Source organism: Gobio gobio, assembly GCF_949357685.1.
Source record: "Gobio gobio genome assembly, chromosome: 16".
Taxonomy (NCBI): domain Eukaryota; kingdom Metazoa; phylum Chordata; class Actinopteri; order Cypriniformes; family Gobionidae; genus Gobio; species Gobio gobio.
In genome coordinates this window covers 32940239-32955029 of record NC_137109.1, presented here as the reverse complement: position 1 = coordinate 32955029, position 14791 = coordinate 32940239, and positions in this window count along the sequence as shown.

Genomic DNA, 14791 nt, shown 5'->3' with positions numbered 1-14791 from the left:
GCTTGAATCAGTCGCCCATTCTCCTCTGACCTCTAGCATCAACAAGGCTTTTTCGCCCACAGGACTGCCGCATGCTGGATGTTTTTCCCTTTTCACACCATTCTTTGTAAACCCTAGAAATGGTTGTGCGTGAAAATCCCAGTAACTGAGCAGATTGTGAAATACTCAGACCGGCCCGTCTGGCACCAACGACCATGCCACGCTCAAAATTGCTTAAATCACCTTTCTTTCCCATTCTGACATTCAGTTTGGAGTTCAGGAGATGGTCTTGACCAGGACCACACCCCTAAATGCATTGAAGCAACTGCCATGTGATTGGTTGATTAGATAATTGCATTAATGAGAAATTGAACAGGTGTTCCTAATAATCCTTTAGGTGAGTGTATATATATATGTGATCAATGCAGCAATCTGCAGCAAATATCAGCTGCTGTATGATTGAAATTCTTGTCAGACACAAACCAAGACTGTCTTCACTGAACCCCCTACAGCTTGAAAGGTTCACTGTAAAATGTGATATTGGACTATAAGCCCAAAGGGAAAATACTGAATGGACAAAAAATGAATACCTCACAGAGGAAAACCATTTTAATATCAGACACCCTTGGGGTTTCACCATCAACTATTATTAACTAAATCTTCTTTAACTAATTAAAGATATGAGGAAGAGCTTTTCACGAGGAAATTAACACCCACCAGAAGCACAATTCTCACAGATAGCTTTTGACCATCCCATGCAGTCTGCAACACTGTCGTAGCATGCGATATTGCCATTTATTTCTGCCTCTGAGCTATAATGATCCGAACAGTGTTCATATCACAGTGGGGTGCAGAAAAACACTGCTATTTTGGGTGAGTAAGGGAGGCTTGTTCTTAGAGATGGAGAAGCATTAAATTACACTGCAGAAGAGATGCCAGCTTGGCAAAACTCACAAGAGGACCGAGAGGATGCGGCCAGTGAGCCACAGATGCATATAATCCTGTTGATTTCTAGGCAGCACCTCACTCACTAACATGCTAATGTGATATAATGCAGCACTGAGAACAGAGTCCTGACAATAACGTTTTGTCAGGTGACAACAGAGCTTCATTTAGCTGTTCAGCTGAAGAAAACAAAATAGAAAAGATGGCAAAGTAAAAGATAGATAATAATATAGATTAATCCTTAAAAGTAACAATCAAAGCAAATAGGTTTGCTTGCTGTCCATAATGGAGGAGCTCTAGGTTACTGCCCTGGATTACTTAGAAGGCGTTTAAGTCCTATTTGTTATGCCCTTCCCTCGCTAACTTCCCTCCATCTCATTCACTCAGATGTACGTCATTGCTTATGTTGCACGAGTGTTCACTGGTGGAACCCATGCAATGTTTTTAAATGAAACGCCCTAAGCCCTTGATCGCTTGAAATCTGCAATGGAGCTGATTTATTATTTACAGGTTTTTTTTACCCTTATGAATTTGTTTTACACACCATTCTATAGGCCTGTAAGCTTGGGTTGTTGGAGAAAATATTTTAAAAAATGACGAAAACGAAAATGATAATACAATAAACTATAACTGTTTAACAAAAAAAACGCCAGCTTAAGGTGTGCGCAAGGAAACAATTACCAAATTGACAAATATGAATCTCCAATGCTCGTTCATGAGAGCACCACAACGCATGCGTGTTGTGTCGATGTGAGAGCAGAAGTTGTTGTGTGAACACGAGTCGGAGATTTATATAGTTTGTAAATAAAGTGGTAAATTATGGGGGGGGGGTTCAAAGATGAACGATATTCTTACGGGTTTGGAACGGTGTGAGGGGGAGTAATTTAAGGTTCACCCAAAAATGAAAATTCTGTCATTTTACTCACCCTCAAGTTGTTTTTAAACTGGTAGCCTATTCTTTCTTCTGTTGAAGACAAAGGAAGATATTTGGAAGAATGTTTGTAACCAAGCTGTAATCTCTGCAGCTATTGACTACCAAAGTGAACACCAAAAAATACTATGCTAGTCAAAGGCTTCCGCGATCTGCTTGGTTCCAAACATTCTTCCAAATATCTTCCTTTGTCTTCAGCAGAAGAAAGAAATTCATACAGGTTTGGAACAACTTGAGGGTGAGTAAATGATGACAGAATTTTCATTTTTGGGTGAACTAACCCTTTAAGTATACAGTTTAAAGGCCTATTTGGAAATTAAATGATTTTTCCCCATATTTTCAAGGGCAACTGCAGTCCTAAAACTGAATGAAAGGAAAATATCACAAGGCAAATCGCAAATAAACCGTGAAACAAGTATCTTTGCTTTAATTTGGCATTGTTATGCTACTCGTTACTCATTTTAAATGGCAAGTAGCTGCTAGAAGTAAGACAATAAGAGAATGACTAGAATAACACAGCTTTTCAAAGCCCCCGGAGGATTTGTACGATATCTAACCTTAACCTCAGATACAACATATTACAGCCCTTACAACACCAGTCTTATCTGCACTGAGCAGACAGAAGGTGGAAGAGAGTGAAGCAGCGGGGAATAAGTCAACCATTCAAGTGCGATCACAAACACCGCAGGCCCTTGTGTTTTCTTCTGTTTGAGATAGATTACACCTTAAAATATACAAACACCACTGCAGCAGATTACTTACAAATACAAATTATCCAGTTTGCCAGCAATATATAGTTCAAAGGAAGCAATAAACGTAACTAGCTATAACAGTCCGGGACTCCTCTCTATTATTTAGAGCATTCTTTTGATATATTTTTTTTATATATCACCTTGCAAAGTAACTAATCCTAATGCAATCCTGAAGCACTGATTAGACCAATTATATTTATTATATGTTCAAATGTGACTCTACAGCCCCATCAACTGGTTAAAGAAAAGACTAGTGAGATATAAGGACAATTCACATTTTTATCCATGCTTATATTGGATCTCAAATAGAATGTTTGGCCAGATAATACTAAGTCTACTATTACAAATAATAATAATAATAATAATAATAATATTGTAAGTATTAGTAATAATAATTACTAATTGTAATAATAATAATACAAGTATTAAAAATATTAGTAAATAAAGATAAAATATAATAAGTATTGTATTGTTTGCATCTTTGGGCAATGATATATATGACGTGTCATGGTATATTTTTCCAAAAGATATTGATCTACAATAATGCCCCTTAACTGTCACCCCCTTTTTGAGAATAGACGTGAAATTGGGCATTATAGCTCTAAAGTGAAAGCACTTAAAGGTCCCATGGCATGGCATTTTTCTATAATTTTATAGTGTTTTCTGAGGTGTACTTATATTATTAGTATGATTTTTACATCATAAAATGTCATAATTTAGAAATAAAAGGCATTTTGTCTATACTGCTGTTTGCCCTGTGGCTGAATGCCCTGCTTCAAGAGGCGTGTCTGCTGTGAGACTTCAGTAAAAACGCCCACTGTTGTGATTGGCTGACATCTTTGCATTTTAAATGAGCGGAGGGGGCGTGGTTTAACGAGGCACGAGCAGGCACGAGCAGGCACGAGTCTGCCAGAGAGACGGATGGACCTGTGTTCACTTCTCATCAGTTCTCTCAGCATGTCTCAGTTCAGGGTGAACTGTTGTAGTTACTAGCATATACTTCAGGTATTAGTTTATTTCTAGTCGGAGGGGCTGTCACTCATGTCAGAAAGTTAGTAACTTTAGTAAATTATGGATCAGCGCTGACTCGAGACGCGAACCGTTTAGAACGATTCAGTCCGATTTGGTGAACTGGTTCGGTTCACTAAAAAGAACCGATTCAAAAGAATGATTCGTTTGCGAACCGGACATCACGGAGACGAAGCGATTGCTAACAAAGTTATTTATAGTAACTACTGAGTTATGAGAGCGCTGTCAGTCAGCGCGAGTTTATTGTGTTTGTATCTGAGAGTTCTGAATAAACACGAGTCCCAGTCACACCGAGTCCTCTTCATCATTATTCTACCAACTTTGTAACACATGCAATGTACCATTACAGCGAGATGAACGAGTTAGTAAGTGTTGAGTATAGCATTATTTCTAGAAATGTTCCAATCATATGAATAGCGTCATTGACGCGCATTGAGTAACGTTACACAGCGCAAACAAAGACACAACAGCTGTAATCGAATGTAATCCAGTTTATTGTGGGGAAAGCTGGCTAGCCTAGCCGGATACCCTCACGCTTACCCCCCTTCTGCTTAATCTCGCGCCGCGTTTGGTGCCTCCGCTGTGGGCCAGATGCAGTACTGGGGGTCGGGGATGTTGGAGGCCGAGCTTCGGCGTGCGTGAAGTTTATCTCTAAAGATGTGACTGCTGATGTTAAACAGAAAAGACTGTATGCACATTTTAGAACAGATAGACGCGACAAGGACGTACAAAAACACTGACTCACAAGATAGAAAACACGAAAACACTGTTCTGTCGGGAGAGAGAGAAGCCGCTGCATGTCCACAAATAATAAATAATTAGCTACACATAAGAAATCAATGATCACAGATCAGAAGGAACTGAAGAAAGACTTCTGTTTTCATTTGTACATCCAAACACTGAGAAACTGCCAGTGTTCACTCGTTCACAAGTAACGTTAATGATCTCGAGTGTTTGCATGGGCGTGCCAGATTCTCTGGGCGGGGGAAAGGGAGGTAACCGTTCCTGCTTGGACGTCAAACCAGGTGACTTCAGGATTGGCTCGTCTGGCCTGTCATTTTCTCAAAGGCAGAGAGAGACAGCCAGAACTCGGGTTTACACCGATCAACATTTCTATCCACTTGGGGACAATATTCAGGCTAGGGGAACTCATATTAATGTTGAAATACCTCATAAAATGAAAATTTCATGCCATGGGACCTTTAAAAAAATGAAAGTAAGAAAAAGTTATGGAAGTTTAAATGTAATGTAAGTGAAATGTACTGTATTAAATATTTATTATTTCATATAATATATATATTTTACAATATCATTTTTACTCTAAAATTACTATAAAATCAAATCCATATGTCTAACCCAGTTCCGGATTTGAAGTTGATATCACGAAAATTTAAGTTCTCATGAGATTTTGTTTAGACACTGTAGCAAAAAATAGCCGTGTCATCCACATTCTATTGATTTACTTCATTATGCATTCTCTTGTAACAAATGAATACATTTTGGTTATAAAGAAGTTAAAATAAAATGTGAATATGAAACGTGACACCGCCCACTAGGGGAGGAGCCCGCTAAAATAATTTTGAGTAGCCTACTGTGCATGGGAACACAACATCTAATTTCAAAATAGTTTTAACAGGTTGAATTTTGAGTTTGTAAGCTTTCAAACGATACCTAATTTATGATTACTAAAATATTGGATATATATAAAAAAGAATGACAGTTAAGGGTTAAATGGTTCGTTCACCCAAAAATGAAAATAATGACATTTATTACCCGTAGGACCTCCGTTCATTTTCGGATCACAAATTAAGATAGGCCTATTATTGTTGAAATCCGAAAGCTCAGTGAGGCCTCCATAGTGGGCAAAGCAATTAACACTCTCAAGATCCATTAATGTACTAAAAACATATTTAAATCAGTCCAAGTGAGTACAATGGTTCAATATTAATATTATAAAGTGACGAGAGTGCGCCACAAAAAACGAAATAACGACTTACAAAGTGATAAACGATTTCAAAACACGTGTGTATGAAGCTTTGGAGTGTATCGAATCAGCGAGTCGTTTCAGCGGTTTGACACGCAATCCGAACCGGTGAATCGACTCGCTGCTCGCCGAAGCTTCATGAAGCAGTGTTTTGAAATCGGTTATCACTATATAAGTCGTTATTTATTTATTTTTGGCGCACCAAAAATATTATCGTCGCTTTATAATATTAATATTGAACCTGTACTCACATGGACTGCTTTAAATATGTTTTTAGTACTACTAGCCTACCTTAAATATGGAGGCCTCACTCACTGAGCCTTCGGATTTCAACAAAAATATCTTAACTTGTGTTCCGAAGATGAACGGAGGTCTTACGGGTGTGGGACGGCATGAAGGTGAGTAATAAATGACATTATTTTCATTTTTTGGTGAACTAACCCTTTAAGTCTCTCATCCATTTCAACCATCTAGATAACATCAGCTCAGTGACATGAGCAAGCATCAAAAGATTTGGCAAAACACTATAAAAACATAATAGAAAACTAAATGGATGTTAGATCACTAGAACAATTCTCTCACACCATATTTATAAACATTTTAGCTAAAAAAATAATAGGACTATAACTGATGCTGTCACTGGGTTATTTACTCAAATAGATTTGAGTCATTTTGTCTCAACTTTAAACTTGAGAAGTTTTAAATGTTTACTTTTTTGTAAATGGTTTAACCAGAATTGTTTTCTAAATCAGTTTACCACAATGTTTGAATTGTCACAGTCAACGCAGTACATCTGACAAAATGTTAGGCCTACCTGTTGCTTTAAATGACCTTCAACCTAGTTAAACAAGCATTACTGGGACTTCCTTAGGCTATTAAATCGAAGCAGGCCATCAAACATTCTTTCATTCTCCACCTGAAAATAAGTGGCTATCAGAAACATGCTTTAGGGAAAATTGCATGAATAGTTTAATGCAGCTGTTCTATTGACATTCACAAATTTCTGAGCTGCAAAGACAGATACAACAATGAGAAAATAACACCAATCTTTCTTTACACTCTGGGGCTGTGACTGGGATATTTTAAAAATCACCAAGGCAGATGTTTCCTTTGATTTTGAGGGAATTGAAGGTCTCCATGCAAGACAACACAACAAAAGATATACAGCAATTGAACGTTTGGAATAATTTAGGAATATGACTGAATTGTTGTTGTGCTTTCAGACAGAAAAGGACGTCTTTCAGATCTTTAAATGCTTTGTGTAGATGTTTAAATTCAATCAACCCATCTCCAGCCTCTCTGCTAGGCCCTAAAAGTCTTTCTTTTTTCTTGCTTATGCAGCAGAGATGGATGCATGCTGGTAAACTAAATCATTCTGGTTGCTCAATTCTGGTAGCTCTTCGCCAGAGGCATTCATTCTGCATTAGAAGTAGTTGCCGGGAGGAATTAACCCAGATATACAGCTGAAAAGGGAGCTGCTACAGGGTTAGCTTCCTGTTCAAAACAGAAATCCCAGTCCTTGACTGGACAACTGACACAGACAAGACAGGGTGGCTATATATATGACACTGATGCAATAGCTTCAATCACTGACCTTTAGGTCCTCAAAGAGTCATGAATTGCCCCAGAAGGTTAGACGAACTTCACTGGATGAATTTAAAGCTGCTACAGGCAGACTGCAACAGTCTGCTCATACTGGACACCTGTGGGAAAATACAAGAGCACTGTTTCTCAGGAATATATTGTTGTTTTGTTTGTCTTTGCGCTATTATGTTTCTTAATGCTTCTTTTTATCCAGCACATTTTGGATTAAAAGTTTTCTTTCTCCTATTTTTTTCTGAAAGGTTTATAGCTTCTTAAAACGTCTGATGTTATCCACATCTCCCTGTGGTGAACACTGCTTCAGAATCATGGCATGATCTGAATAAGAATGAATACGAATTGTATCTCTCACATTTCAAATGAAACAGTTTGAGGATATAAAATAATGCATGTAAATTATACAGGATCATTTATTTAAAAAAAAAAAAACATATTTTGTCAGACCAAAGATTAATGTGATCCCCATGTAATACCCAAGTAACGTAATCTAATTTCAACTACTGTAGAGTCTCCTGTAAAATGTACAGGATTTAGTGGTGACAGCCATGGTGAATGTTGTATAAAGACACTGTATATTGATGTCAGAATGGCTTTAAATGCATGCTTTTTCCCTGTAAAGCATATTTAATCTCACATTATGCTAAATTTTAGTTGTTCAACATCCTGGAATTAGTCATGTTGACACATATTTGTGTCAGTTCAGGTTCAAGGCATTGCTTATAATGTTTTTGGCTTGAAAAATAATGATGTTGTGTGTTTGTTTTTAATATTCCAAAATATTCTGAATGTATCTTCCTATGATGAAATTGAATATGATTTCCATAACGTTTCTAAACAAATATAAAAGACGCCTTTGCAAAATGCAATAGTCAGCAATAGTCTCATTTTGTTGTTGTAAGACAGGAACAACATCACAAAATTATGTTTAAATTTAAAAATAAAATAAAATAAATCTTTATGACAGTGAGTCACAATCTGTTAAATCATTCATGACAGTAAGTTTTTCCTATTAGTTGACATTTGGTGAACTTAACCTTCCAAATTCCACTTTTAAGCATATATTTAATTGCTTACTGGCCTAAAAATAGACAAATACCTCCAATGCCTCAAGCTACCAGCATTTTTTTATAATTAACATTTTGTTGGCATACAGTATGATTGGCAATATTTTAAAAGTCCCATTTTAGATGCAAATAAATACACATTTTCCCTTGTGATGGCAGTTCAGTTCCCAAACCTTTGTTCATCAACCTTTGAGATCCTCTGATGACAGATCTGTCATTGCTGAATATTTATTCCTATGCCAAATATTGAAATTTGATTTTCCCCATTCATCAGGTGACTGCTGTGTTAGTTAGCGCCATCTCACCTGGAGTTTTACTCAGTGTGTGTTTTGACAAACACCCATCTTTTAAACCACTTCATGAAATTCAAACATATTTTCAAAGTCTGGCACGTTAATAAACACATTCTGCCATCTGTTTGACTTGTATAATAACCTGATTCCAATGCAGTTATCCAATGCACTTGCACTCTTGTGGCATTTTGGTCAGATTTCAGAGCCATCTTTGCCTCCATTAATGAATACTGTACATTTGTAATATTTTTGTTTTTACTCAAATACCTCTCATTAAGACCATAAGATGAAATCATATGTCCGAATTATTTCACCCTTTAAGACCAAAAAAAAAGTGAAAAACCAGTGTTGTTATTTATTTGATTTATTTGAATTAACTATTTCTGTTAATTTGAATAAAGCTAAACAAATATTATAAATTATAAATATTAGCCCGGTTTCACAGACAGGGTTTAGACTAAGCCAGGATTAGGTCTTGGTTCAATTATTATAGCATTTAAGTAGCTTTTATAAACATACCCTAGGAAAAAAAAAAAAAAACATTACTGGTGTGCATCTTGAGACAAAACAATGACATTGGCATATATTTTAAGATATGTCAGTGGAAGTTGCTTTGAGTTAAAGGGTTACTTCAGTGATTTAGCATTAAGCTTTGTATTTAAACTGAGTCATTTATGTAGTAGAAATGTGAAATTATTTTTGAATTTGGTGCCTTCTAGACTCAGAAAAGACAGAAAATTTATTTTTGTCTCATGTGGATGAAAGACAAAAACTCCCAGAATGCACTTGCTTCGCTGCCCTACGAGGGCACTCCGTACACCGTCGTTTTGATCTTCATAGTAACATAATAATTTTGTTCAGATAGAGAATAAGCACTACAATTAAAAACTGAACCTGTCTTTTCAATAAAGTGAGAGTGAGCCGAACGAAAGTCAGGGCACAGACACAGCAGTGTCAGATTTCATTCATCACGAAGAGCTGAGCTGAGGTAATGTTAAGCGCCAGTCTGACACGTTTTCTGATCGCATATGGAAGCTAAACTATCACAGGAATTCATTGAAAAGTTGAAACACTCACTTTGCTCCGTTATGAATGTCCGTGCGGCCGTCTGTGTCTTATTCTGTGCGTGAGATCTCTCCCCTATGGGCGGGTTGATAATATGCGGAACAGTTCCATCTAGTGTAGTCTTTAGCCTCTGGCCAAAAAAAATCCTCCCATGACGCAAAATGACGATATTTGCGTCATCGGAGGATTTTTTTTCCAGAAATAAAATGCATAATTCTCTCGTCTCAGGGGGATATGAGGGGGGAAAGTACCATAATTTGAATATACTACCGGGTTTCTACTGATACAAAGCCTAATGCTAAATCACTGAAGTTAGGCTACCCTTTAAAACAGCTTAAACATGCATTTTAATTTAGGACTAACTTAAGCCTTGTCTGTGAAACCAGGGGATTAAAGAACTAAAACTGAAATAAAATAAAGCTAAATAGAAAAAAATGACAAAAGCATACAACAAAATAAAAACGAAAACTGAAAACATAAAAATAAAAGCCAATTTAAAAAATGAATACTACATAAATAATACTAAAATAACACTGATAAGAACAAGATTAAAATAAATACAAATGGACTAACTAACTAGATAACACAGAAAATAGAAGAGCATAGGAGCATATAGATCTATCCTTTATTTCCATCAAGAGGTGCATTAATTTTTGGTCAAGATCAAGAGTCAAGAACTCTGTAAAGTCTCCTCCAGCACATCTCAAAGACTTTCAATGAATTAATGTGTGAAAATGATTCTTCAAGCTCCCCCAACCATTCTTTCACAATTTGAGCCTGATAAAACTTGACATTGTCATCCTGGAATATGGCCATAATGTGTCTTCCTACATGGTTGTTTAAGAAATGAAAAGTTACACAATCCATCAATTAGGGTTAGAAGAGATGTTGAAACATATAACATGCTAGAAATAGATAATCACTGCAATAATGATCCAATCATAGGCTTTTAAGCATTTGCCTATTTAAATACAAACCGATTTTTTTTTTCGACAGGCAGTGTATCGCATGCATCTTTAGCAGGGGCGCCGCTAAGGGGGGGAAGTTAGGACGATTCTAAGGGCCCACGCACTTTTAGGGCCCCCCGAGATTGGTTATATTAGTAGTAACAAATACTAATATAATAGAAATTATAAATGTATAATCTACCAAAGAGTTACAAATTAAACTAAATTATGGCTTATTTCTGCATTTCTGGCAAACTGCTCCACTCCTGAACCACTCACACTCACCGTTAAAACTATGTTCACTCAAATCCCTCTTGAAATGTATACTTTTAAACAAAACAATTCAAAATGAAAAGAAATAGTCTATCAATATGACGTGCATTTCTCTCTATAGGCACGTACACTGCTGAGATGGCGAGTCGTCAACTTCATCTCTGCAGCCAACACTGACACGAAAACACTAGTTTATTAATAAATAATTAAAACGTCTCCTTGCTATTTTTGACACATTCATAATTATTACTTTTGCCGGTTCTTTGTGGCAAGCTTTGTGTGTGCGCGCTTGAGTGCGGAATAGGCTAATATATTATGTAAACGCTCATTATGGTTTAGAATTCTCTCCAGTATATACTTTTATGTAATTAAATTAATAAAAGTGCTTAGTCGACTAATGGCTTAAATGAACAACTACTAGTCCAGTAGAAAAAACTTTAGTCGGGGACAGCCCTATACTTATTTCACACATTTTTGACACAGCATATCACAATTAAAGGGGTTGAGCGAGCTGAGCTTAATCAGTATTATTAAATTGCAGACAAAGTTTTTGGATAGCTAGGTTGACTTGTATGGTTGGCGCAGTAGGGGGCCCAACCTTATATTCTTTCATAGGACCCAAAACTGCTAGCAGCGCCCCTGGTCTTTAGGATGTAATGTAGATCAATGGCTGTGTCATTCTTTATGGCATAGTGGTCCAATAAGTGTGTTGAATGCATTCTGCTGATGTGGGATGCTTTCTGCATGTGCATGTTGCTAAGTGTTCTCCATTCAGAAGTGGTCTCCAGTGTGTCAAGGGACATTCTCCTCACAAAGCTACATTTTCTTTTGATTGAGTGTCCAAACTCCTAACATATTAGATGTTAACCGTGTTTATAATGCTCTAGGACATTGCTCATTTTCTTTATTATAAGACAGGTCTTTTTACTCGTTTGTTTGGTGCACTGGTAACCCCACAGACATTACATTATTACCATAAAGAAATTGATGTTTGGCTCTGTAATACATTCCTAGAGATTCTGCTTATGTCACTTTAAGTTAGTAGTACTAGATCTGTCTCTGCTTTCTGTGCATTTAATAACCCTTTCTATTGGCCTTTCAAAGCTGTCCTTCTCTAAGCTCCAGCACTCCTCTGTTGCATACAGACTCTTTTATAAGGCATTATTGTATGAGGGCAAATCCATGAATAAAATATGGTATAAAACTGTATATTCCTTCTATGAATAATGTAACAGCAAATTCAATATCTTTGCATTCTTTCCCTGGTTAGAGCAACACTTTGTCAAGACCTGTACTGTATGTACTACTGCTGTCATGTTTCGCATATAAGAGGGCAGGCCACATAAGTGTGCCCCTTTTCATCCTATTTTTGTGCTTGTTTCTGTGCTAAGGTTCCTGCAGGATTTACTACTATGCGTTATTTAACCAGGTGACTAAATCCCATGTGATGAACAATCTGGGACTCACTATCTGCAGAGTTTTTTAATAGCCAGTCTTTAGTTACTATTACAGCTTTGCTAGGTACTGTAGCTGGTAGAGTGCAAGTGGTTCCAGAAGAAAGTTTTCCATAATTTTTTCATAGTCTTTCTTAAAGTTATAAGCCACGAAGCAAACCAATCAGCTACAAGGTGAATCACAATATTAAAGACTTTGATTTGAACTATAAAAGTATTTGAAAATGAGACCCCCAAAAAAGGTACAACAAGACTTCACAGCTTTCACGAGGAAAGGACTACAACCCCATGAAGCACTGTGAATTATATAATATAAATAAAAATGATGAAAAAAAAATATATATATATATATATATATACACTCACCTGGATTATTAGGAACACCTGTTCAATTTCTCATTAATGCAATTATCTAATCAACCAATCACATGGCAGTTGCTTCAATGCATTTAGGGGTGTGGTCCTGGTCAAGACCATCTCCTGAACTCCAAACTGAATGTCAGAATGGGAAAGAAAGGTGATTTAAGCAATTTTGAGTGTGGCATGGTTGTTGGTGCAGACGGGCCGGTCTGAGTATTTCACAATCTGCTCAGTTACTGGGATTTTCACGCACAACCATTTCTAGGGTTTACAAAGAATGGTGTGAAAAGGGAAAAACATCCAGTATGCGGCAGTCCTGTGAGCAAAAATGCCTTGTTGATGCTAGAGGTCAGAGGAGAATGGGCCGACTGATTCAAGCTGATAGAAGAGCAACTTTGACTGAAATAACCACTCGTTACAACCGAGGTATGCAGCAAAGCATTTGTGAAGCCACAACATGCACAACCTTGAGGCGGATGGGCTACAACAGCAGAAGATCCCACCGGGTATCACTCATCTCCACTACAAATAGGAAAAAGAGGCTACAATTTGCACGAGCTCACCAAAATTGAACAGTTGAAGACTTGAAAAATGTTGCCTGGTCTGATGAGTCTCAATTTCTGTTGAGGCATTCAGATGGTAGAGTCAGAATTTGGCGTAAACAGAATGAGAACATGGATGCATCATGCCTTGTTACCACTGTGCAGGCTGGTGGTGGTGGTGTAATGGTGTGGGGGATGTTTTCTTGGCACACTTTAGGCCCCTTAGTGCCAATTGGGCATTGTTTAAATGCCACAGCCTACCGTAGCATTGTTTCTGACCATGTCCATCCCTTTATGACCACCATGTACCCATCCTCTGATGGCTACTTCCAGCAGGATAATGCACCATGTCACAAAGCTAGAATCATTTCAAATTGGTATCTTGAACATGACAATGAGTTCACTGTACAAAAATGGCCCCCACAGTCACCAGATCTCAACCCAATAGAGCATCTTTGGGATGTGGTGGAACGGGAACTTCATGCCCTGGATGTGCATCCCACAAATCTCCATCAACTGCAAGATGCTATCCTATCAATATGGGCCAACATTTCTAAAGAATGCTTTCAGCACCTTGTTGAATCAATGCCACGTAGAATTAAGGCAGTTCTGAAGGCGAAAGTGGGTCAAACACAGTATTAGTATGGTGTTCCCAATAATCCTTTAGGTGAGTATATATATATATATACATATATATATATATATATATATATATATATATATATATATATATATATATATATATATATATATATATATATATATATATATATATATATATACACACTCACCTAAAGGATTATTAGTTTAAGATATAAATAGGATTATTAAGGATTATATATATATATATATATATATGCATACACACGATGTAAGTTGTTGCATCTTGTTGCATGCATATTACTAGTATATTGGATGTTTATTAGTACTTATAAAGCACATATTAATGCCTTATTCTGCCTGACCATATTCTACATTCCTTAATCCTACCCAATACCTAAAATGAAATGCTACAAAAACTACCTTACTAACTATTAATAAGCAGTTTATTCAGCCAAAAGTCGTAGTTAATAGTGAGAATTGGACCCTAAGTGTGATCCAAACTTTTCAATTCAATTCAATTCAAATTTATTTGTATAGCGCTTTTCACAATACACATTGTTTCAAAGCAGCTTCACAGAAAGTGCATTTCATAAATGTACATTGAAAAATGTTAGAAAGAGAATGTTAAAGAAAAATGTTAGGATAAGTTAATCAATCATGTATTATTTTAGGCCATAACAACGCTGGCGTTGAGTCGTCTCTTCACAGGCGTCGAGTCGTCACTTCACAGGCGTCGAGTCGTCTCATCACAGGGGCATCTGAAGTCTCCATGAGAGGCTGGATACAAACTGGAGCTGACGAACTAGTTACCTCGGGACTAGTGTCCCGAGATAACAACAGAAAAGCAGATGGGAAATAATTAGCATAGCTGCTGTTCAGAATATTAATACTGCTGGTGCGATTTAACTGTAGTATAAAACGTATTTATAATGTGAATGCTTGGCTAAAGAGATGCGTCTTTAATCTAG